Raw genomic sequence first — 11,915 nt, 5'->3', positions numbered from 1 at the left:
AGTTGAGCAACCTAGATGAAATGGATGCATTCCTGGAAACCTACAAACTTCCAAAATTGAATCAGAAGGAAATTGACAACCTGAAACAGACCAATATCAAGTAATGAAATTGAAGCAGTGATCAAAAACCTTCCATAAAACAAAAGCCCAAGACCTGGTGGATTCCCTGGAGAATTCTACTAAACATACAAAGAAGAAATAATACCTATTCTCCTGAAACTGTTTCAGAAAATAGAAATAGAAGGAAAACTTCCAGACTCTTTTTATGAAGCCACCATTACCCTGATACCCAAACCAGCCAAAGACCCACCAAAAAGGAAAATTTCAGACCAATATCCCTGATGAATAGGGATGCCAAGATTCTCAACAAGATCCTAGCTAATAGGATGCAACAGTACATTAAAAAGCTTGTCCACCATGACCAGGTGGGATTTATCCATGGTATACAAGGGTGGTTCAACATTGGCAAATGAATCAATGTGATCAAACAAATCAATAAAAGAGAGTAGAAACACAAGGTCCTCTCAGTTGATGCAGAAAAAACATTCAACAAGATACAGCATCCGTTCCTGATTAAAATTCTTCAAAGTATAGGGATAGAGAGAACATTCCTCAACTTCATAAATTTTATCTATGAAAAATCCACAGCAAGTATCATCCTCAATGGGGAAAAGCTAACAGCCTTCCTTTTGAGATCAGGAACATGAAAAGGATGTCCACTCTTGCCACTGTGCCACTGTGCCACTATTCAACATAGTACTAGAAGTCATAGCAACAGCGATCAGACAACAAAAAGAAATAAGAGGTATTCAAATTGGCAATGGAAAAGTCAAACTCTCTTTCTTCACAGATGACATGATACTTTACATGGAAAACCCAAAAGACTCTACCCCCAAACTACTAGAACTCATACAGCAATTCAGTTATGTGGCAGGATACAATATCAATGTACAGAAATCAGTGGCTTTCTTGTACACTAACAATGAAAATATAGAAAGGGAAATTAGAGAATCGATTCCATTTATTATAGCACCAAGAACCACAAGGTACCTGGGAATAAACCTAACCAAAGAGGTAAAGGATCTTTACTCAAGGAACTACAGAACACTCATAAAGGAAATTGAAGAAGACATAAAAAGATGGAAGACCATTCCATGCTCATGGATCAGAAAAATAAACATTGTTAAAATGTCTATACTACCTAGAGCCATCTATACTTTCAATGTCGTCCCAAACAAAATTGCACCAACATTTTCAAAGAGCTGAAACAAACAATCCTAAAATGTGTATGGAACTAGAATAGACCCCGAATTGCTAAGGAAATGTTGAAAAAGAAAATCAAAATTGGGGGCATCACGTTGCCTGACTTCAAGCTTTATTACAAAGCTTTGTTCTACAAGACAGCATGGTACTGGCACAAAAACAGAGACACAGAGCAGTGGAACAGAGTAGAGAGCCCAGATATAGACCCTCAACTCTATGGTCAAATAATCTTTGACAAAGCGGGAAAAAATATACAGTGGAAAAAAGGTAGTGGTGCTGGGAAAATTGGACAGATATATGTAGAAGAATGAAACTCGACCATTCTCTTACACCATACATGAAAGATAAACTCAAAATGGATAAAAGACCTCAATGTGAGGCAGGAATCCATCAAAATCCTAGAGGAGAACATAGGCAGTAACCTCTTTGACATTGACCACAGCAACTTCTATCAAGACATGTCTCCATAGGCAAAGGAAACAAGAGTGAAAATGAACTTTTGGGACTTCATCAAGATCAAAACCTTCTGCCCAACAAAGGAGCAAAGGAAACAGTCAACAAAACAAAGAGGCAACCCCTGGAATGGGAGAAGATATTCACAAATGACACTAGAGACAAAGGGCTGATGTCCAAGATCTATAAAGAACTCTTCAAACTCAACACACACAAAACAGATAATCACATCAAAAAAAAAAAAAATGGGCAGAAGATATGAACAGACACTTCTCCAAAGAAGACATACAAATGTCTAACAGACACATGAAAAAATGTTCATCATCACTAGCCATCAGGGAGATTCAAATTAAAACAACATTGAGATACCACCTTACACCAGTTAGAATGGTGTTAAAAATTAACAATTAACAAGAGAGTAAACAACAAGTGTTGGAGAGGATGTGGAAAAAGGGGAACCCTCTTACACTGTTGGTGGGAATGCAAGTTGGTGCAACCATTTTGGAAAACTATGTGGAGATTCCCTAAGAAATCAAAAATAGAGCTACCCTATGACCCTGCAATAGCACTACTGGGTATTTACCCCAAAGATACAGATGTAGTGAAAAGAAGGGTCATCTCTACCCCAGTGTTCATAGCAGCAATGGCCACAGTTGCCAAACTGTGGAAAGAACCAAGATGCCCTTCAAAGCACAAATAGATAAAGAAGATGAGGTCCATATATACAATGGAGTATTGTGCCTCCATCAGAAAAGATGAACACCCAACTTTTGTAATGTGGACGGGACTGGAGGAGATTATGCTGAGTGAAATAAGTCAAGCAGAGAGAGTCAATTAACATATGGTTTCACTTACTTGTGGAGCATAAGGAATAGCATGGAGGACATTGGGAGATGGAGAAGAGAGGTGAGGAAATCAGAGGGGGAGGAAAACCATGAGAGACTGTGGACTCAGAAATGAGAGTTCTCAGAGTCTGAGGGTTTTAGAGGAAAAGGGGGTGAGGGGTTGGATGAGCTTGGTGGTGGATATTATGGAGGGCACATATTGCATGTAGCACTGGGTGTGGTGCATAAACAATGAGTTTTGGAACACTGAAAAAAATTAAATTAAATTTTTAAAATTAGAAAAGATACCAAAAAAAGGGATTGAAACTGATTGCTTCTTAGGTTTGATTAGATTTATAAAATGTTTATGAGTATGGACTCTAGAACCAAAATACCTGGAATTGAATCTCCAGTGTGCAACTGAGTGGCTGTGTGATTTAGAGTATAAACAACTAAGGGATGACATGAATTATGTCTTGAGAGCCCACTGTGTTTTTAAGGCAGTTGAACTGTGTTTTAGTTGGAATATGGTGCCATGTAACATTTTAATGGGTCAGCCAATATTTCTAATCATTCACAAGGCTTAATGCCTGCATCTCAATTGCAGGAGTAGATAAAAATAGGAAAAGTTTTCACTTACTTGTCTGTTATTATTGATTATTAGTTGCTGTCTAGATCCTTTCAGAATCTTTAGAGAGATTCCAAAACTGCTCACAAATAGACAAATTGAGTGCTTCATTTATCAAATGTAAGAATACATTTTATTAGGGACAAATATTCTAACATAACATGGTGGCCCACATTATCTAATCATCTTTGATGCTTTTTAAATAAGAACAAACTATCACTGATCTCATTTACACATAGTACATCAAAAAAGTAGCAAATCGCAAATGTAATATTGTGGGATTTTTTTTTTTTTTGATACAAGTGGTTTATAACTATTAAAAGTGAAACCAAAATGCAAATTTATACAGGCTTATTTGCCTAAACTTAACACACAGGCAGTAAATCTCCACAGCCTTTTCATCTTGAGTCCTATTTCAGCATTATTATCACTGACAGAGTAGTGTTAAGTAAGGCAGTGTTAGCTTTTAGGAACACATTTATGGGCTACTAATCAATTATTTACAATCTTGGAGAAAACAAAGAGACTTGTTTAAATGCACACAATATTTATAGAAGCTTTAGCAATCACTGCTGCTAAAGGAAGTCAAGTAGAAGAATGTGTTTTAAAACTATGTTAAGGGGTGCCTGGGTGGCTCAGTGGTTTAAGCCTCTGCCTTCAGCTCAGGTCATGATCCCAGGGTTCTGGGATCGAGCCCTGCATTGGGCTCTCTGCTCAGTGGGGAACCTGTTCCTCCCTCTCTCTGCCTGCCTCTCTGCCTACTCGTGACCTCTCTCTCTCTGTCAAATAAATAAATAAAATACTAAAAAGAAAAAAAAAAAACATGTTAAAACTTGCTTTCTATATTTGGGAGGACCTTGATTTTCCTGGAAATTTGTTTTTTAGTTTGTTTGTGTTGGAAATTTGTTTTTAAAAAGAAATGAAATGTTACTATTTAGAAGTTAATTAACTCAGATAACAATAGCTTTTAATGCAGAAAATTAATAGCACTAACTTATAATTAGTTTGGAAGTATCCTCATTCAGATCTTTTAGGCTTTGCTTTTATTAGTTGAACTAACAGTTTAAGCAAAGGAATTGCATTTTTTCATGTGTGATAGTATATGCTGTATCCAACCTAAATTAACAATCTGACTTCTCAAAAAATAAGGTATAGAGTGACTCTAAAATCATCTAAGCAAGGTAAGGTTGCATGAAAAAATATTTTTAATTATATTTTGAAGGAGGAAAATTGGGGAATAGCATATTTACCAAGCTTGAAGTACTATTTCTACGCAGAAAATTGAAAGTTATGAGTGGGTATTTGAGAGCTATATATGTGATTTTTTTTAATACATGTGATTTCAAATTCTTATTTTTTTCCTTTCTTTTCAATTGATTTTGGACAATTTGTTTTAAAATTCCTGAGTTTTGCTTTCTTCCTCTTTACATGGAAATAATAATAGAATCTAACTTGCAGAGTCATTTGTGGACATGTATGATAACCTATGTAGAACACTCAGCACAGCAACCATAAGAAAGAAAAATAGTGTGAATGTTTATAATTCAGCTAAGGATACTATCTTGTTAAAACATTTTATTTTAAAAAATGTAACTGTATACAAAAGTATATATATTTTTAAAACTGTATGACAAAAATTTAGAATCAATAAGGAATATTAATAAGTGTGGATTGTTTTAAATTACATGTAAAATAGCAATATAAACAAAATAAGAAATTAGATGAAATAATGTATATCAGATATAAAAAATTAATAATTCTATGTGGGAGGCCACGATAAAGCTTGATATGAGGACCAAACCAGGCCCTGACTTGTGTCTCCTTTAAAAAGTCCAAATAGCGGGGGGCGCCTGGGTGGCTCAGTGGGTTAAGCCGCTGCCTTCAACTCAGGTCATGATCTCAGGGTCCTGGGATCGAGTCCCGCATCGGGGCTCTCTGCTCAGCAGGGAGCCTGCTTCCCTCTCTCTCTCTCTCTGCCTGCCTCTCTATCTACCTGTGATCTCTCTCTGTCAAATAAGTAAATAAAATCTTTATAAAAAAAAAAGTCCAAATAGCCTAACAAAAGGCTTATTAGGATGGAAAAGTTGAGTTGCACTGAGAAAGGGTCTGTGCTCTGTGTTGTGCGCTCGCCTATGTGACTTCCCACACACAAAAGGCTTATTAGGATGGAAAAGTTGAGTTGCACTGAGAAAGGGTCTGTGCTCTGTGTTGTGCGCTCGCCTACGTGACTTCCCACACGTTCACTAGTGAGATGAGAGCAAGTTGGGTGGGGTCCTAAATTCTTAACTGGTCCTTGCGCAAAGAACACTCTCAGGTTTGTTGTTACTTCTTTGTAATTATTATCTGAAGACAAAGACCACTGGCCTTGGAAGATCTGCATTTAAACCTTGAGAAGTAGTTAATGGGGAAGTCTGGAGAGTTTCATGCATATGTAACAAATTCTTTCCTAATTAGCTAATGATAGACACTTCTTTGTAATTATTTCTGTTGGCTATATAATGCCTCGCTGCCCTGAATAAACTCGGCACTGTTGGACATCCTCCTCAGTGTCCCTCCTGTCCCCATCACTTTGCCTCTTTAACTTCTTTTCACCATCCTCTTACCCTCATGTTTCCTGGTCGATTTGTCGCGCTGGCTGTGACAATTCTAGTATGTAAAAGACATTTAAAAGTTGAAAATACATGTACTAGTCCTAAAGAAAAATGGACTAAACATGTGAATAGAATGCATGGATTTTTAACCATATGAAAAAATTTTAAGATTGCCTAACAGTGAGAGATATGAAAATTAAAATTAAGATAAAACTTCTCACCTGGGGCACCTGGTGGCTCAGTGGGTTAAAGCCTCTGCCTTTGGCTCAGGTCATGATCCCAGAGTCCTGGGATCGAGACCCACTTCGGGCTCTCTGCTCTGCAGGGAGCCTGCTTCCTCCTCTCTCTCCGCCTGCCTCTCTGCCTACTTCTGATTTCTCTCTGTCAAATAAATAAAATCTTAAAAAAAAAAAAAAAAAAAGAACTTCTCACCCATCAGATTGGAAAATTTTTTTGAAATCTGAAAATGTTCTTTTTTAGCAAACTGGGGAATTCTCACATAATAAGAAAATCATGGGGAATCTGAGTGGCTCAGTCAGTTACACATTTGCCTTCTGCTCAGGTTATGATCCCAGTGTCCTGGGATCAATCCCTGTGATGGGCTACCTGCTCATCAGGGAGCCTGCTTCTCCTCTGCAGCTCCCCCTGCTTGTGCTGTCTCTCTTGCTCTCTCTCTCTCTCTCTCTCTGTGTCAAATACAAAAAAAAATCTTTTTTAAAAAATAATCAAAATTTATATAATCTCTATAAAGGAGAATTTCTAAAGATGAACATCTTACTCTTTGACCCAACAATTCCATTCCATGAACTTGTCTCAAAGATCCACAGGCACAAACGTAAAACCTCAGTAAGCATAAGATGCCTGTTAAGAAGAGAAGATTGAAATCAAAGCAAATGACCATCAATAGAAGAATGGCACACTAAACAAGTGTTCATTAAGAAAACAGAATACTGTAAACTATTACAAACAAAAACAATATAAGAATAGTGCTAGGTAACATTATGTAATGATCTTCATGGTGTATTAGTGATTGAAAACAGCAAAGTGGATAGAAGTGTTTATATTTAACACTGTGAGAGAGATGTTAAAAATATGTATATGTACATAAGTATGCTTGTATATGTGCATATATGTATTATATTTCATAATTATATCATATACTATATATTATGATATATAGGATACAATATGATTTTGTCTTATTAAAGTTGGAGACCAAACCGTAATTAAAAAAAATTAGTTAGTAAGAGGGAAAGAGTAGGGTGGAGGAGGCAAAGAGGAAAGCAATACCTATTTGGATTATTATTCAGCATATTTAAAGATAAAAATTATTTATAGATTCAATAAATACTGTCCTGCATATAATAAAACATTTTAATTTAGAGACCTTAAAAGCATATATATGGTAAAACACATTAGAACAAGATACAGTGAAAACATATTTTCACTCTGTATTATTATGTTTGTCTTACAATTTTTGTCCCATGAGGGCTCGAAATAGGTTGAAGTTGATAGTTTTTATAACTGTGTGACAAAAACAAAGATATTATTAAGTTCTTTGAATTTGCTAATGATAAGAAAAGTCAAGGAAATTATATGAAGTGAAACCAATCATGAATATTGCAAGTGTCCAATTGTATGTTAGTATTTGTTCTGGAATGAAAAACCTAATACACAAATGTACCACAGTTTGCTTTGAAACTGGGTCAGGCTACCTCTGTCAATTAATCTTGCTAGTGGAATCTAACCCATATGCTATTGATGTTACACAAATATCCTCTATAGATAGGGTAGTATTTATGTAGTTCAAATTAGGAAATATTTGTCTTTCCTATGGAAAAACTTCAGAAATGAGTTCTGTCTCAGACAATCCACCACATATTTTCATTGTACTGTATGTAAGCCAATCTTTACAAGTATTCTTAAATTATTTGGTGAGAAGCCAAAAGATAAAAAAATTGGTATATCCAATTATACAGAAAAATAACAGTTGCATAGCTACTTTGCTTTTAAGTTACTTTTAATTTGTTTTCACTTGCATCTAATGCATCACAATTTATATTCTATAAAGTTCTCTTTTTGTTTCCTCCAATTTAAGCTATTTCTTCACTAAAATGTCATTTTCAGTATATTACTCCTCTACCCTAGAGTTTTCCAACAATGCAATATCAAGTTGAAACTTCTATGACTATCTTTCAATGTTTATATTAACTGCTCATATTTTCTGGCTTCTTCAGCTAAACTTATTAACTTTCTCTATGCTCTGCTCTCAATGTCTATTTATTGTCTCTCATTTTTCCCCCAATGGTCATCTTGCTATCTATCTACATCTTACCATTCTATTGTGTACTCAAACAAGTCCCGCAGACTCTACTTACTAGACATAAATCCACACAATGATGTATCTAATATCAACTCACTCGACCACATGAAAGATATGCATATACCACTGCCTTATTCTTCCATCTTTAAAAGAGATATTAAAGCTATATGAGACCTTATTTCTTTTCAACAGAAGTGGTAAGCTAGACCACATGCTGCTAATTCAGGTAGTAAACTTACAGTTAAAGTATTACGTTTCCAAATGCACTTTTAATCTATATACTAAATTTAAATGACCTTATTCATTCATGAGCATCAAATGTAAACACAAAATTAGTAGTAGTATATAATTAAAGTAATATTATAAAGTGATTGAAATTAGACAAATTCATATAAGGATCATTGATGTTGGTGGCCTTTATAAAAGATTATAATAGCATAAATATCTATGAATAAATATTTGGTCAGCATCAAAAATTGAGCTAATAGAAGAGGTTCTTGAAGTAATCTGTTCAAAATGGATCCAGTAATTTAAGACTTAATGCACCACAAAACAGTGAGTTAAAATTCATAGTTCATGAAGGTTACAAAAAAAAGCTAGATGTAGGTTTTCATAAAATTTACATTGCTTTTTTTTGTTTGTTTCTTTTTTTTTTCCCCCTTACATAAGAAAAGGCATTGTTAAGAAAAAGCAGTAGGGCAGTCAGGCTCAGACTGCAGTTATTTTATGCTGACACTACTTGAATTCACTGGATAAGAATATACCTATGAGCTAAAACAAATTGGGAAGGCTGATATAATTATTCATTGAAAAAAGGATTTCTTTTCATAGTACCTGGAGAATAGACAAAGTATTATTGATTCTTCTAGAATTAACCACTGGTAATCTTAGTTCTGTACAATTTTAAAGGAACAATGGTTAGGGGACCATTTTGTTACTGCAAAGTATGTTAACAAAATATTAGACTGTATCTGAAGACAACTTATTAAGTAGCATCTTTAAATTATAGGACAATATAATTTAAGACATATGTTTTTAATACTAGATGTTTTGTTTTCTCTGAACCAACAGAAATAATAAAACCTTATTTGTGTACTTGATTTTTAAAAAATATTTATAAACAATATGCTTATCATTAAGCTTTCTATGCATATTAAAACTTAAAGAATGAATTTCTGGAAAGATTTTTTTTTTTTAAAGATTTTATTTATTTGTTAGAGAGAGAGAGAGAGAGAGAGCGCAAGCACAGGCAGACAGAGTGGTAGGCAGAGGCAGAGGGAGAAGCAGGCTCCCCGCCAAGCAAGGAGTACAATGTGGGACTCGATCCCGGGACGCTGGGATCATGACCTGAGCCAAAGGCAGCCGCTTAACCAACTGAGCCACTCCGGCATCCCCAGGATTTTTTTTTTTTTTTTTTTTTTTTTTTAGGAAAAAAAAGTTTAATTATGGGTCACATGGGTGGCTCAGTGGGTTAAAGCCTCTGCCTTTGGCTCAGGTCATGATCCCAGGGTCCTGGGATGGAGCCCAGCATCAGGCGCTCTGCTCAGCAGGAGCCTGGTCCCTCTTCTCTCTCTGCCTGCCTCTCTGCCTACTTGTGATCTCTGTCTGTCAAATAAATAAATAAAATCTTTAGAAAAAAAGAGTTTAATTATGAATGAAAGCTGATAAGAAAATGTTTTCCTGATTTTCATCTCTGTTGTTTAACCATCTGCATGTCTCTGAAAATTTTATACTAAGGCTTCCAGTATTTCATCCCAATAGCTAATGCATATTGAATCCTGATAAGAGTGTTATGTCATCTTGAAATATATTCTATTAAATAACAATTAAAGTGATCATAGTTTAGAACAAATTTTGAGGTTTTATTTTGTGCTATGTACCATCATAGTCTTTACATATATTAACCAAATTAATTTTATAATAATTCCATGAGGAAAACCATTAATAATCCAATTATACAACCCAAAAATTGAAAATAAAAAGTATTAAATATGTAACTGGTTCAGCTTAAGAAAATTTAAGTGTCAGAATTAAGAAATAAGCTCCAATCTGTTTTTCAACAATATTATAACTGTGTAATTAATAAAGTAATCATTTGCTATTTTATTAAGAGATAAAATGTTTCCAAAAATAAATTAGTTGGCATAATAATTACATAGTAATCCAGTCATAAAGAATATTAATTTTCATATATCAAAATTATTCTTTGTTAAAATGCCATCTTCTTTACTAAGCTATTACTGTATATCTTTATTACTGCTCAGTCAAATAAAATCACAGTATCTGAGACAACTCTAAGATCAATTTTGTAATAGCTGACTGCAAGGAAAATGTGTCCTTAATTTTAGTTTACATATATGTCCATAAAATCCAATCATTAGAATTTGTGTATCACATAAATACTCACAGATATATCTAATCTCACTTCCAAAAGAGATTGACAATCATTATCATGTTCCTCTGATTACTCTGTTTTCTAGGTTCAATTTTTATAATGAGACCAAATGGTTATGGAAATTTTGTTGCAAACAAATATAAAATGAACATGTGTCAGAGATTTTATTTAACTCATGAATAATGAGGACACCAGTAATTTTTTTTGCCTTTGCATGAAGCTATTTTCTTCTTATTGTTTATTAACATGTAATGTATTATTTGTGTCAGGGGTACAGGTCTATGATTCATCTGTCTTACACAATTCACAGCACTCTCCATAGGACATAATCTCTCCAACAGGACACCAGTAAATGTTAAAATTTTAAAAGCTTTTTAAAAAGTTTAGTATATATAGGCAATTTAATAAATAAATTTTAAGAAAGATTTACTAAGTTGAATACAAACCTGCTTAATGTTCAGTAGGGCAATAAGCCACAATATAGTGTGCTATATGTTCTACTATTATTACAATCTATACCTGACAAAAATGTGTAATTAACTTCTGTCCGAGTTTTAACTTGCCTATTTAATAAAAATATCATGCTCAGAACTGTATTGTCTGATAATTTCTTAGGGCTTTTTCTAAGACTTTAGATAATTTTTTTTTTAAAGATTTTATTTATTTATTTGACAGACAGAGATCACAAATAGGCAGAGAGGCAGACAGAGAGAGAGAGGAGGAAGCAGGCTCCCTGCGGAGCAGAGAGCCCAATGCGGGGCTCAATCCCAGGACCCTGAGATCATGACCTGAGCCAAAGGCAGCGGCTTAATCCACTGAGCCACTCAGGCGCCCCGAGACTTTAGGTAATTTTGCTAACACTAAACATTCCTTGAATCGCTTCTCGGCCTTTTGGCTAAGATCAAGTGTAGTATCTGTTCTTATCAGTTTAAACATTCCTTGAGACTTAAAGGATCTCACTTCAATTCTACTTCAGTTTATTTTACAGTGTCTTCTGTTTTTAAGGATTTTATTTATTTATCTGAGAGAGAGAGTGAACACCCCAGTGGAGGAAAAGAGTGAGAGGGACAAGCAGACTCCATGCTGAGCATGGAGCCAGAGGCTTGGCTTGATCCCACAATCTCAGATCATGGCCTGAGCTGAAATCAAGACATCTAGTGAGACATCCAGGTGCCCCCTGTGTCTTTTTTTTTTTTTTTTTTAATATTTTATTTACTTATTTGAGAGAGAGAGAACACAAGCAGAGGGAGGAGCAGAGGGAGAGGGAGAAGTGGCCTTCCCACTGAGCATGGAGATCGATTCCAGGACCCTGAGATCATGACCTGAGCCAAAGTCAGATGCTTAACCGACTGAACCACCCAGGCACCCCTGGCCCCCTATGTCTTAAATTTAAATCACTTAATGTTTGAAATTTTAAAATTTAACCTGTATGTTAACC

General features: G+C 35.0%; 1 pseudogene; it reads left to right on the top strand.

Annotated features, from left to right (window-relative positions):
* The first annotated feature begins 11,352 nt into the window (after positions 1-11,352).
* LOC123937633 lies at positions 11,353-11,521 on the top strand (annotated as a pseudogene).
* The last annotated feature ends 394 nt before the right edge of the window (positions 11,522-11,915 follow it).

This window comes from Meles meles, chromosome 2 (assembly GCF_922984935.1).
Source record: "Meles meles chromosome 2, mMelMel3.1 paternal haplotype, whole genome shotgun sequence".
Taxonomy (NCBI): Eukaryota; Metazoa; Chordata; class Mammalia; order Carnivora; family Mustelidae; genus Meles; species Meles meles.
Note: the sequence above shows the minus strand (reverse complement) of the source record. Positions and strands in the feature narration are given on the sequence as shown.